The sequence below is a fragment of the Rhinopithecus bieti genome, unplaced genomic scaffold, assembly GCF_001698545.2.
Source record: "Rhinopithecus bieti isolate Rb0 unplaced genomic scaffold, ASM169854v2 scaffold_10223, whole genome shotgun sequence".
In the NCBI taxonomy this organism is placed as follows: domain Eukaryota; kingdom Metazoa; phylum Chordata; class Mammalia; order Primates; family Cercopithecidae; genus Rhinopithecus; species Rhinopithecus bieti.
The window spans coordinates 761,705-773,952 of record NW_016806659.1 but is presented as its reverse complement, the minus strand read 5'-3'; positions in this window follow the sequence as shown (position 1 = coordinate 773,952).

Here is a 12,248-nt window from a genome sequence, read left to right as displayed (position 1 = left end):
TATGCCCATAGCTTCATTGAGTCACTTCATTTAGGTGGATCCCTCGCAGTTAATATATCCCTCAGAGCTACCTTCCCTCGTCTACATGCGAAAGGCCTCCCAGGCCTCTCTTTTCACTCTTTTAAAATTTTTCTTTATAGCATTCTATTTTTTATTTGTTTATCTCTTTATTGTCTCTCTCCCACTGCACTGTCAGCTCCATGAAGCCAAAACGTTTGATTGTTTTGTTAACTCCTCCATCCCAAACACCTAGAATAATGCCTAGATGATAGAAGCAATTCAACTCATGTTTTTGAATAAATAATTGAGTGTATGAATGCAGGAGAAATAAAATGAGTATCTATTTTACAAAGGAGGAATCTGATTTTCCCAGAGGTTAAGTAATTTGCAGAACTTATACCATTTGTAAATATCAGATCTGTTATGAACACTTGGGTCTGTTTGTGTCCTTACTAACCTGGCTCTATCCAGCACACCATGCTACAGTCCAATAATGGTGTGGCCTTTTGCAAACATTCACCCAGTCAAAGGGAATTCTCAGCAATTTCCTAATATCCCACAACATGATTTAAATGAATAAAAGTAAACAGTGGGTCAGGATTATTTCTTGTTGAAATTATTATGCTTCTCAGAAACTATGTCCAGGTCATGCAAGAATTAAGTCTTAAATTTAAATAAAAATAGTCATATCAGAGGCAGTCTATATAGTTCTTAAAATCCATTTGCCAACGTGTATCAAAGGTCTTTCATATGTTCATAACCTGTGAGGCATTAAATTCACATTTGGGGATACATTTTTAAGTATTACTACAAAACAAGATAGATGTACACAATTATTTATAACCACAAATCTTTTTATGAAGACTTTTCTAAATGACTATCAATAGTACATTAGTGAAATATTTTGCTGGCGTATAAAAATTTTCATGGTAAAAAGATAATAGATTAAAATGTAGTTGTATACCTTATGCAGCACTATATACCTATACAGACACACAAACGTATACATATATATGCGTGCACACACACACACACATGCACACACACACACACACGCACACAGACAGACAGACATACAGGTTGAGCATCCCTTATGTGAAATGCTTGGGACCAGGGGTGTTTTGAATTTCAGATTTTTTTATTTGTGATGCTCAATCTGTGTGTACATATATATATATATGAAATATTCTACAACACAACATTAATAGTGACCGAATGTGGTAAATATATAGATGCTTTATGGATAAAGGACTTTTTCCTAATTTCTAAGTATTTAATGGATATATTATCTTGGATAAAATTTGCAAGTAAAGCAGTATAAGGCAAAGCAAAGCAAAACAAAAGAATTCACAAAACTACTTACTACCTAATCAATTATTGGCTATTTTCAGTATATAATTTACTGATTGGATGATGACAATCAATCAGACATCATCTTGTGAGTGATCAGCTTTCAAAATTAGCAAGTTTGATTCTGGATCAACACACAGCCACAGTTAGCCATCATGTTTATTCTCACTCATTTCTAATCTCCATCTGATTGGATTTTTAATAGCAAATTCTGCAGGTGAGTTCAGAGAAAAACTGCATCAACAAGAAAATAAAGTCAAGGCAAGTACATCATAAAATGGAGTTTTATATAAACATTCTTTACATTTATCCTGTGAAGCACATTCATTATTCCAAGAATTGATTCTGGCACAGCAAAGTGACTTGACATAGGGCCAGTAAATTAATACTAGGTCAGACAGCTTAAACATTCAAAAATGAATAAATTAAGAATAACATATCAGTTGAAATGGTACTGGAACCAATTTAGACATTGCCAAGCACAAATCAAATCTGACCTTACAGACCTCAACAGAGGAAATGAAGAAAAACTATTTATGAATCTTTAAGCAGTATAATCCCTAGAATGAGATATACAAGGACATATGAAATAAATATTGAATAGTATTCAGAATTTTATTTCTTTTTCAATACTTGCAATTACATATTTGAACATCATAACTGGAAGTGATAGATCATTGTTTTATCTGGGATTACCTACCAGGGCCGTCTCAAGACAAGAAACTAAAGAAATAAATGAGAAATAAGAACAGAAGCTCAAAAGCAGGCCCCTGCTCTTTATTAAGCATCCTAATTAGAAACACACATAAATTGACTTGCAAGATAACCCTGAAAATCTCACAAGTGAGAAATTATTTCCCTGAACAAGTACTTTTTTGAGGTGTGTGTCATCATTCTTTGGTGCCATCTTTCTCTGAGCAGAGTGTTAGGTTTGCCATTGATGGCTCAACCATGATTAGTACAAAATTAATGTTTTAAAATTCAAACAATCAGACTGTCTGCATTCATCACTCCTTCATACAATAGCTTCTTCACAGAGCTGTATTGACCGCACGCTATCCACCAGACTAGGTGCTGGGCAGGAAAACAGAGATAAATAAAGCAGAATCCCTGCCCTCCAGGACTTCACAGTCTAGGGGAATGACAGACCAAAAAAAAAAAAAAAAAAAAAAAAAACCCCCCCCCCCCCGGAATTCCCAAGTCGGGGGGGACAAAAAAAAAAAAAAAAAAAAAAAAAAAAAAAAAAAAAGCAATTATAAAAGAATGAGTTAGGTGCTCCAATCACAAGGCATTGCTATATGATTGTAGAGGGGCTGCTAACTCAGCCAACCCAATTCAGAAGAATCCAACATTTAAAAACTATATACGTTAAAGCTTCATGAAAGAGGAGACATCTGAGCTGAAGTTTTAAAGACAGCTTAACATTGATAGAAAAAAATGGTAAAGTTCAGTTAGGGAATGTCTGAGAGAGAAAAGAAGCCCATGCAAAGATTCAGATGTTAGAATACTCAGCTAACCATATTGATGCTATTTTATTATGGTTAGAAAGTAAAGGACGTTTAGGGATAATGCAGAAGTTCTAGCTCAAAAATTGTAAGAACCTGGGAGTTAAATGTCCTGCTGTTGGACATTGTCCAATGTTTTGGCACTTTTCCAGAATTGTGATGCATATAGGAGCCCTTATTTCACTGTTTTTCCCTTGCTTGCTCTGCTTTATGGTTTTATCCTGGGGACCAGTTTCCAAATGTTTAGAGGGAGACAGAGAAATAAGTAGAAAGTGCAACTAGCCTTCATACCCCTAGAACACTCCAGAACCAATAAAAAGATAGTAAGAGAAGCAAGCAGGTACAAACCTGGATCTGGTCACTTAGTAGCCTGTATGTGTAAGTAACAGTAATAGTGACTGACAGTCTTCACCAGTGCAAGACGCAAGAGAAAGATCAGAGGCTGCACTGACATTGGCAGTTATCTGTATGTAGCCCAGGACCTACTATATTTGGTAGATGCATTCGTAGTAATTCAGGAAGCATCCATGACATCTTTGGCACTGTACTGGGAAAACAGGATGAAATAAGCACTGCTCATTATATTGGGAAGAGAGAGAAAGCAAAATGACATACAGTCTATCACATGTATCAGGGAGTTGAGTAAGGCTGCAGTAAGAGAAGATAGGATGACTGGAGACAGAAAAATTCTAGATAATAAAAATTTTTAGTTTCTCATTGGCTTTCAATATAATCCTGGAGGATGGGAGGAAGCATTAAATGCTTTTTAAGCAGATAACTACAGATGATAAACAAGTAGAGTTTATCAGTAGACTTCAAGTAGAGTTACCAGCTGTGAAAATAACAGGAGCAAAACACAACAATGGTGACCTGAACCAAAGAAGTAAATTCTGTCTCACCCAATTCAGGTACCCACTGCTTCTTACGTAGATTTTTTTCCTTGTATTGTATTGTGGTGCCATTTTACTTATAATAAAATGCACACACCTTAACTGTTCAGTTTTGTTATTTCTAGAATCTTTATTCTCATCTGTTCATCTAATTATCTGTTCTTAAGTAAATATCTTGAGGTCTAGATCATTGTTACTTTAAATTTTGGATTCAGGTAGTATAGTCTTCAAACTTTCTTATTTTTCTTAATTTATGTTTAAAATGTTATTGCGGTTAAGAAAACCACATGAAATCTACTCTTTTATGAAAATTTAAAGTGTGTAATGTAGCATTATTGACAATAGATGCAACCAGTATTCTACTCTTTGATTCTATCAATTAGGTTATTCTAGATACCCTAGATAACTTTAATTAGGCAGCATTTGTTTTTCTCTGATGGATTTTTATCATGAAACTAGCTTATTTCACTTAGCATAATGTCCTCAGGGTTCATCCATATTGTTGCATACTGCAGAATTTCCTTCTTTTTAAAGGTTGAATAGTATATTATTGTGTGTATATACAAGTTTTCTTCATCCATTCAGTCTCCCAATTCATGACCACTGAATGTCTTTTCATATATTCATGTCTTTTCTAAAGTCTTTCATCAGTGTTTTATAGATTTTAGTATATAAGCCTTTTACCTTCTTAGTTATATTTTTCCTAAGTATTTTATATTTTATATTTTAGTGCTATTGTAAATGAGATTATTTACTAATTTTCTTTTAGATAGTCTATTTTTTATGTTTATAAATACAACTGATTTTTGCATGTTGGCTTTGTATCCTGTAACTACACTTAACTCATTTATTAAATCTAATGGCTTTTTTTATAAAAAGGATGTTTATGGCTTTCCCTATATAAGATCATGTGATCTGCGACCAAGGACAATTTTACTATTTTCCTTTCTGATCTAAATGTGTTTTATTTCTCCTTCTTTCCTAATTGCTCTGGCTAGAATGTCCGTTCTATGTTGGATAGATGCCTTGTTTCAGATCTTAAAGGAAAACTCTGTTTTCACCATTGCATATATGGGTTTTTTGAGGCACTTTCTATTTGATTATTGAAAGTCTTTAACATAAAATGGTGTTGAATTTTGTCAATAGCATTTTCCACATCTATTACAATGATCATATAATTTTTATCCTTTATTGTTAATGTGGTATTTCACATTAATTAACTTTCATATGTTAATGTTGCATCTCAGGGATAAATTCTACTTGGTCATGGTGTATGATTCTTTTAATGTTCTCCTGGATTTCCTTTCCATTTTATGAGAAAGTTTTAGATGGGTTGGCATTAATTCTTCTTTAAATGGTTGATAAAAGTCAATAATGAAGTCATCTGGTCCCTCAACATTTCTTCGTTGGGAGGTTTTTGATTAATGAGTCAATCTCTATACTAAGTATAGGTCTGTTTAGTCTATTTCATGATTCAATGATGTTAGATTTTATGCTTCTAAAAATCTATCCAATTTTTCTAAGCTACCCAGTTCACTGGCAAATAATTATTCATAATAATCTCTTATCATTTTCTGTGAAAATTTGTTTCTATGGAATCATTTGTAATGTCTCCACTTTTATTTCTAACTACAAATTCAATATCTTTAAGAGATACAGGACTGCTCAGGTTATCTATTTCTTTTTTAGTGAGTTTTGGTAGGTTGTATCTTTCCAGGAATTGGTATATTTCTTCTAAGTTGTTAAATTTAAAGATTTTTTAGAAGACCTAAAATGATTTCTGGTTTTCCAACATGGGTTGGACTGCAACTTACTTTTAAGCAATGTGATCTGGCAAAGATGATGTTTGTCACTCTCATGATAACATTATATTATGTGAGACTTTATTTTGCTATCAAGCTTGTCTTAGTCTCTCTCTTGCTGGTTTAGATAAAGCAAGTTGTCATACATTCGTCAACTTCAAGCTACTGAATGCTGCCAACAACCACATGAATGGGAAAGTGTACATTTTCCTGGCTGAACCCCTAGATGAGAACCCAGCCCTGTATGCCTCCTTGATTGCAGGCTGTGAAACGCTACATGGAAGAATCAGCTAGCCATGATTGTGCTTCTGACTCTAATAAATCATAAGATGATAAATGTTGGTTTTGTTAAGCCACTAAATTTGTGGTAATGTGTTATATAACATAGAAAATGTATACCTCACCTAAATTCACTCATTATTTCTAGTACATTTTTCATTCTAGTAGAATGTAGTACATCTACATTCTAGTAGAATTTTCTACATGGACAATCTATCATCTGTGAATAAAGACAGTTTTAATGTTCAGTTTGCAATCTGTACACTGTTTCTTCCTTGGCCTTGACTTACTGAACTGGCTAGAACCTGCAATGCTGAAAGACATTGGTAAGAATAAGCATTCTTGCTTTATTCATGATCATAGTTAAAAGTCATGATTTGAGTTGTAGAGTATGTTGTTATCGTTGTTTTGCAGATGCCTTTAAAAAAAAATGAGGTTGAGGAAGTTCCTATAGTCCTCCTAGTTGGTTACATTTTTTTGTCCTAAATGTGTATTATACTTTGTCAAATATGTCTTCTAACTATATTAAAATAATCAAATTTTTTTAGTCTCAATATAATTGTAGGTCATTTGACTTTAAAGTGTTCAGCCCATCATGTATCCCTCTAATTAACTCCACTTAAACATAATAAATTATTTTTTCTCTTTTACATATATTGATGGGTTTGAATTGCTGAGATTTGTTTTTACTTCTGTGTTTATGAGATATATTGGGCAATAATTTTCTTACAGAGACTACAGTGTTTATATAAGTATTGCTCTTCAGTTTTCACATATATACTCTTGATATCAGGGTATTACTGGTTTTATTAAATGTAATGAGAAGTATTCCATTCTCTTCTCTGTTATGCAAGAGTTTGTGGAAGATTGGTATTACTTCTTCTTTTCTTTTCAATCCATGAACAGAATTTTTTCCATTCGTTTATATCTCCTTTGATTTCTTTCAACAACAATGATATGCAGTTTTTAGTGTACAAGGCTTGCACTTTAATTAAATTTATTTCAAACTATATTACATTTTTGATGCCATATAAGTGGAAATATTTTCTTAATTTCATTTTCAGATTGTTTATTTCTGGTATATGGAAGTACAACTGAATTTTGTATTTTTATCTTATGTTCTGTAACCATGCTGATCTCCTTTATTAATTCTAATCATTTTTAAAATTGATTCTCCACGACTTTTAAAGGAAATTTATAAAAAGAGACAGTTTTACTTCTTTGCAATGTGAATGTTTTTTATCTCTTTTTCTTGCCTAATTGCTCTGAATAGAACTTCCAATAAAATGTTTAACAGATATGGTGAGAGTGGATATCTTGTTTCTATGCAGAAAGTATATCATCTTTAATCATTAAATGTTAAGTAACTAATATTGCCATGCAATAAAATACTGTACATATATATATTCATTCCATTGTCAGGATTCCATAGTCAGATTCATAAATTCCATAAGGCCAATTATCATGTTATTTTTGTAAAACTTTTGGTTTATCCTAGTATCAGTTATATTATGTATGTTCAATGAACTGAAAGTACTATCATTGTCATTATCTTCGTAATCATCATCATCATCATCACCATCATCTCTGGCATGGTTAACATAGATTAAGACAACAGTCTTTGACCTCAAGAAGTCACCATTATAGACCCTGAGTAGTAAATACATTTTATTCCAATACCACATCTATTCAGCTGATAACGGCAAACTGTGATATCAAAGCTTAAAGGGTTAAATTTGACCTCAACAGAAAAGAGTGATGTGCCTCTTTAGTCATGTCAGTGGTACTAGCGAGGGATGGTGAACCTCTTCATGCCTTGTATTTGCTGATGTGGTCCAGATGTAGAGACACTAATATGTGAATTAGTAGAGACAGTCCAGAAACTCACCATCACTGCAAAAATAGCATGGTAAAGAGTAAGAGCATTCAAAGCCATAGTACAAGTAAGACAGGCTGGTTTACTATTTGTAATGTCACGTTCTCCCATAAAGAAGTTTTGACTTCAGGCATGTGAAACCTCATTAACAATACTTGTTACAGTGATGGCATGTAAACTCCCTCAGACTTTTTGTAAAATTACTCCAATATTAATGATATTTGCATCAGCTTCTTATAATTTCCCTCCTCAAATAATTGCAACACAAATTTCAAATATTCAAACTGAGTGAAAGCCCTATTATTTTAACTTGAGAGGATATTACTGGTTTCTGTGGTGGAAGAGGAAGGCAGAAATGCTAGCTTTCAGTTCAACTGTAGGAATAATGTTCTATTTTAAGTTTTATTTCGTATTACTGCCTGTGGGCTATACACACTATCTCACTTCTGTGAACCAACATCAAATGACTGCCTTCCTTCTCTCTTTCTTCCTCTCTCCCTCTTTTCATTCTTTACCTTTCTTCTTCCCTTTTTTCTCTTTAAAAATTTTATTTCTGTATTTCTTTCTTATTTTAGAAAACCTCTTTATGTTGCTTGACATGAGATAAACAGTATATAAGTTTTCCTCTTCAATTCCCCCACTTCAAAGTTCCTAACTTGATTTCATTCTATTATCTCAAGTAGTGCTAGTAACCAAAACCATGTATTATAATGAAGCACACTATACGGAAGTACTGCATGAAGCCATCATGAATGAAAAGAATAGCGAAGACTTTTTAAAGAACAGCATCCCATTAAAATAGACTACATTCATCAGTTACCACATCATCATTATAAACTGGTATGAGAAAAAAAAAAAAAAAAACAACCTTCAGATTAACACCCTGTCAAGTGAAGCCTGTGACTCCTTGCTGCATTATCCACTCAGCTCATTTCCTTTCTCTCTGTCACGAGCGGCCAAACCACTTCCCCAGGAGACTGTCATGTGGAGATCTCTCATTATTTCCAGAGAGAGGCAAGTATTGGCATAAAACACTGAGTTAGAGGTGTGCTGTCATATGTCATATTGAGCTTAATCTGAAAAATGGAGTTATTCATTAATGAAACTTATGGATTTAATTTTGACGTTCTGGAACACACAGACCATTACTAAGAAGGCAGGTATCAATCAGCAAGTGAAAAGGTGTTCCGTAATATGCATGTATGTATGTATTTGTGTATTTATTTGCATGAATATAATGTCTTTTATTCCAGAGATGATTTTACAGGTAAATAAAGCCAATTTTCTTAAAGACTTAGGCATCCTCTCCTAACTCAACTTGACTTCTGTAGAGGTAAGTTCCTGCTCTTGGTGTTTGATCTATTCAGGATTCCTCAAAATAAGTAGAATGAACTCTGTTTTTGCTGAGAAAAAAAGAAATACTTAGACTCATTCGTGATTCCACCCAGACTGGATGAATTAAGTTTTAAGTAGGGGGAGGAAGAGCCAAACAGACACACCATGTGCATCCCGTGAAAGTAAGGCTTAGTGAGGGCAGAGTGGGTGAATTGCAGGGCCTCCCAGGTACTTTACAGAAGAAAAAAGAAAGATAGTGAATCATTAGGCTTTCTTATAAAGTCATTCAAATATTTTAAGAAAGAGAAGTGACCTGAAGTGTCAGATTTAGTTACTTCTGGGAGGGCTTGTGTCCTAGCCCTCCAAAGTCCTGAGCATTCTCATTCTCTAAACCCACCTCCAGGATGATCCGCATAACCTTTTTATAACCACTATGACTCATTTTACCTATTTTCCACATGTATTTGTGAATATGATTTATGTTCATCTTTCTCTTATTTTTCAGTTTCATATACAAGTTAAGTGTATGTTTTCGTTGCTTTAATTGATTGTGCATCTTTCTCTGTATACTTATAGATAAGTATTGCTCAGGAAAATTTTTTTTTGAGACAGCATCTTGCTCTGTTGCTCAGGCTAGAGTGTAGTGGCGCAGTCATAGCTCACTGCACCCTCGACCTCTTGGGCTGAAGGGATCCTTACCCCTCAGTCTCCCAAGTGGCTAGAGCTACAGGCAAGCACCACTATGCCAGGCTAATCTTTTAATTTTTTTTGTAGAGATGGGTCTTCTTATGTTTACCAGACTGGTCTTGAGCTCCTGGGCTCAAGAGATCCTCCCACCTCAGCCTCCCAAAGTGCTGGGATTATAGGCATGAGCACTGTGCCTGGCCAAAAGGATTTCTTAAATTAGGAATTTGTAAAATCATTTTAGTTAATTGCTTTGCAGTATTTGGGGAAATTTGCAGTATATTAATTAGTCATCTATGCAATGAAATTACAAACTAAAGTTAGATTACCAACTGTAACAAAAACAATACCTGTATTGATTGAGTTATTTTGTTTCATGGATTGTTTCTTTGTAGATTTTTATCCCTCAACTAGAAAATTTAAGTAGATGAAGACATGGCTTTAAATTTCCTTTATGATCAGAGTCTGGGTAAAATTCAAGTGGAACTATGGGCTGAGTCTAATTGTTCGCTGTTTTCATGTACTCAGTTGTTGATTCCTTCTTCACATATTTATTGAGACTTTTCTGAGTGCTGGTCATTGTTCTAGGGACTGGGGTTATAAAGACAGACAAGTCTTAGCTCCTTCCCCCTAGAACAAATGTATCTGGGTGAGGCAAACTTACCTACTCACAATAGTAATGTGGGTTGGAACAATTGTGCAGGTTCAAGCATGGGTTACCCTGGGAGCCAGGAATAAGAAAGATTGTCTGATTTCAGGGAAGCTTCAAAAAGTCATCTCTTGATGTAGAATCATAAAAAGATCAGTCAGTGGTGTTCAGGGGAAAGAGCTGGAGAGACATACTAGGAGAAGAAGCATGCTTTGTAAAACCATAGAAACACCCAGACTCATCCCAGGGCCATGAGAGCCTGGAGGGGCTGGTAACTTTAAAGTCAGGATCAGATCAAGAGATAGGACACCTTCTGTGCTTTTCTAAGAAGTTTCTGTTTCATCCTATAATCACTAGTCAAGCTCTGCACTCTTATGATCTCAACTCTGCCAACTACTTGTGAAAGGGCCTTAATTTCTCTGAATTTTGGTGTTTTCATCTCCTAATACAGAAATGGAAAGTTTTCCTCCCTAGGCTTATAATGAGTAAGAGAAATTATGTGAACATCTGAAACATGCTTCATGCGTATAGGTGCTCATGAAAATTAGTGACATCTCAATTTCCTTTCTTAGACAGAGATATAGTATCATCAGGTTTGTGTTTTGAAATAATTCCACCAGGAATTAAAGACAGGTGAGATTAGAAGCAGGGGTTGAACCAGGAGACTAATTCAAGAATTCAAATAGGAGGAGTAAGAATACTAAACCAGAGCTGTGGGATGTAAATGGGCATGAATATGAGGCTGAGTATTTCAAAATCATAACCACAATAATAATAACAACAACAATAATACAGCTGCCATTGCTAAATGTCAACTTCATAAACTCTCTTACACACTCCAGAAGTTATCTCATTAACCTTCATGATAATCTATATGAGAATAATATTCCCTTGTTTTTAATGAAAAATAAAATTAATGATACGAAAAGCTGAGGTAATACCCAGGGGTAAATGTCCAAGGGAGAATTGGGATTCAAATCTTTATTTTTCTACCTCAAAAATCATTGCCTGTACCACTAGACTGAGCACTTACTTAATTCCTAATATGCTTTTCATTTTATAAATAAATCCTGCTAATTACCATAAGCACAGTAAGGTGAATTTTTCTCTATCTGTTCCCCTCTCTCTTTTTTCCCTTTATTATACTTTAAGTTCTAGGGTACATGTGCGCAACGTGCAGGTTTGTTACATACATATACATGTGCCATGTTGGTGTGCTGCACCCATTAACTCATCATTTACATTAGATGTATCTCCTCATGCTATCCCTCCTACCTCCCCACACCACACAACAGGTCCCAGTGTGTGATGTTCCCATTCCTGCGTCCAAGTGTTCTCATTGTTCAATTCCCACCATATGAGTGAGAACATGCAGTGTTTGGTTTTTGTCCTTGCGATAGTTTGCTGAGAATGATGGTTTCCAGCTTCATCCATGTCCCTACAAAGGACATGAACTCATCCTTTTTTTATGCCTGCATACTATTCCATGGTGTATATGTGCCACATTTTCTTAATCCAGTCTATCATTGATGGACATTTGGGTTGGTTCGAAGTCTTTGCTATTGTGAATAGTGCCGCAGTAAACATACGTGTGCATGTGTCTTTACAGCAGCATGATTTATAATCCTTTGGGTATATACCCAGTAATGGGATGGCTGGGTCAAATAGTATTTCTGGTTCTAGATCCTTGAGGAATTGCCACACTGTCTTCCACAATGGTTGAACTAGTTTACAGTCCCACCAACAGTGTAAACATGTTCCTATTTCTCCACATCCTCTACAGCACCTGTTATCTCCTGACTTTTTAATGATCGCCATTCTAACTGGTGAAAGATGGTATCTCATTGTGGTTTTGATTTGCATTTTTCTGATGGCCAG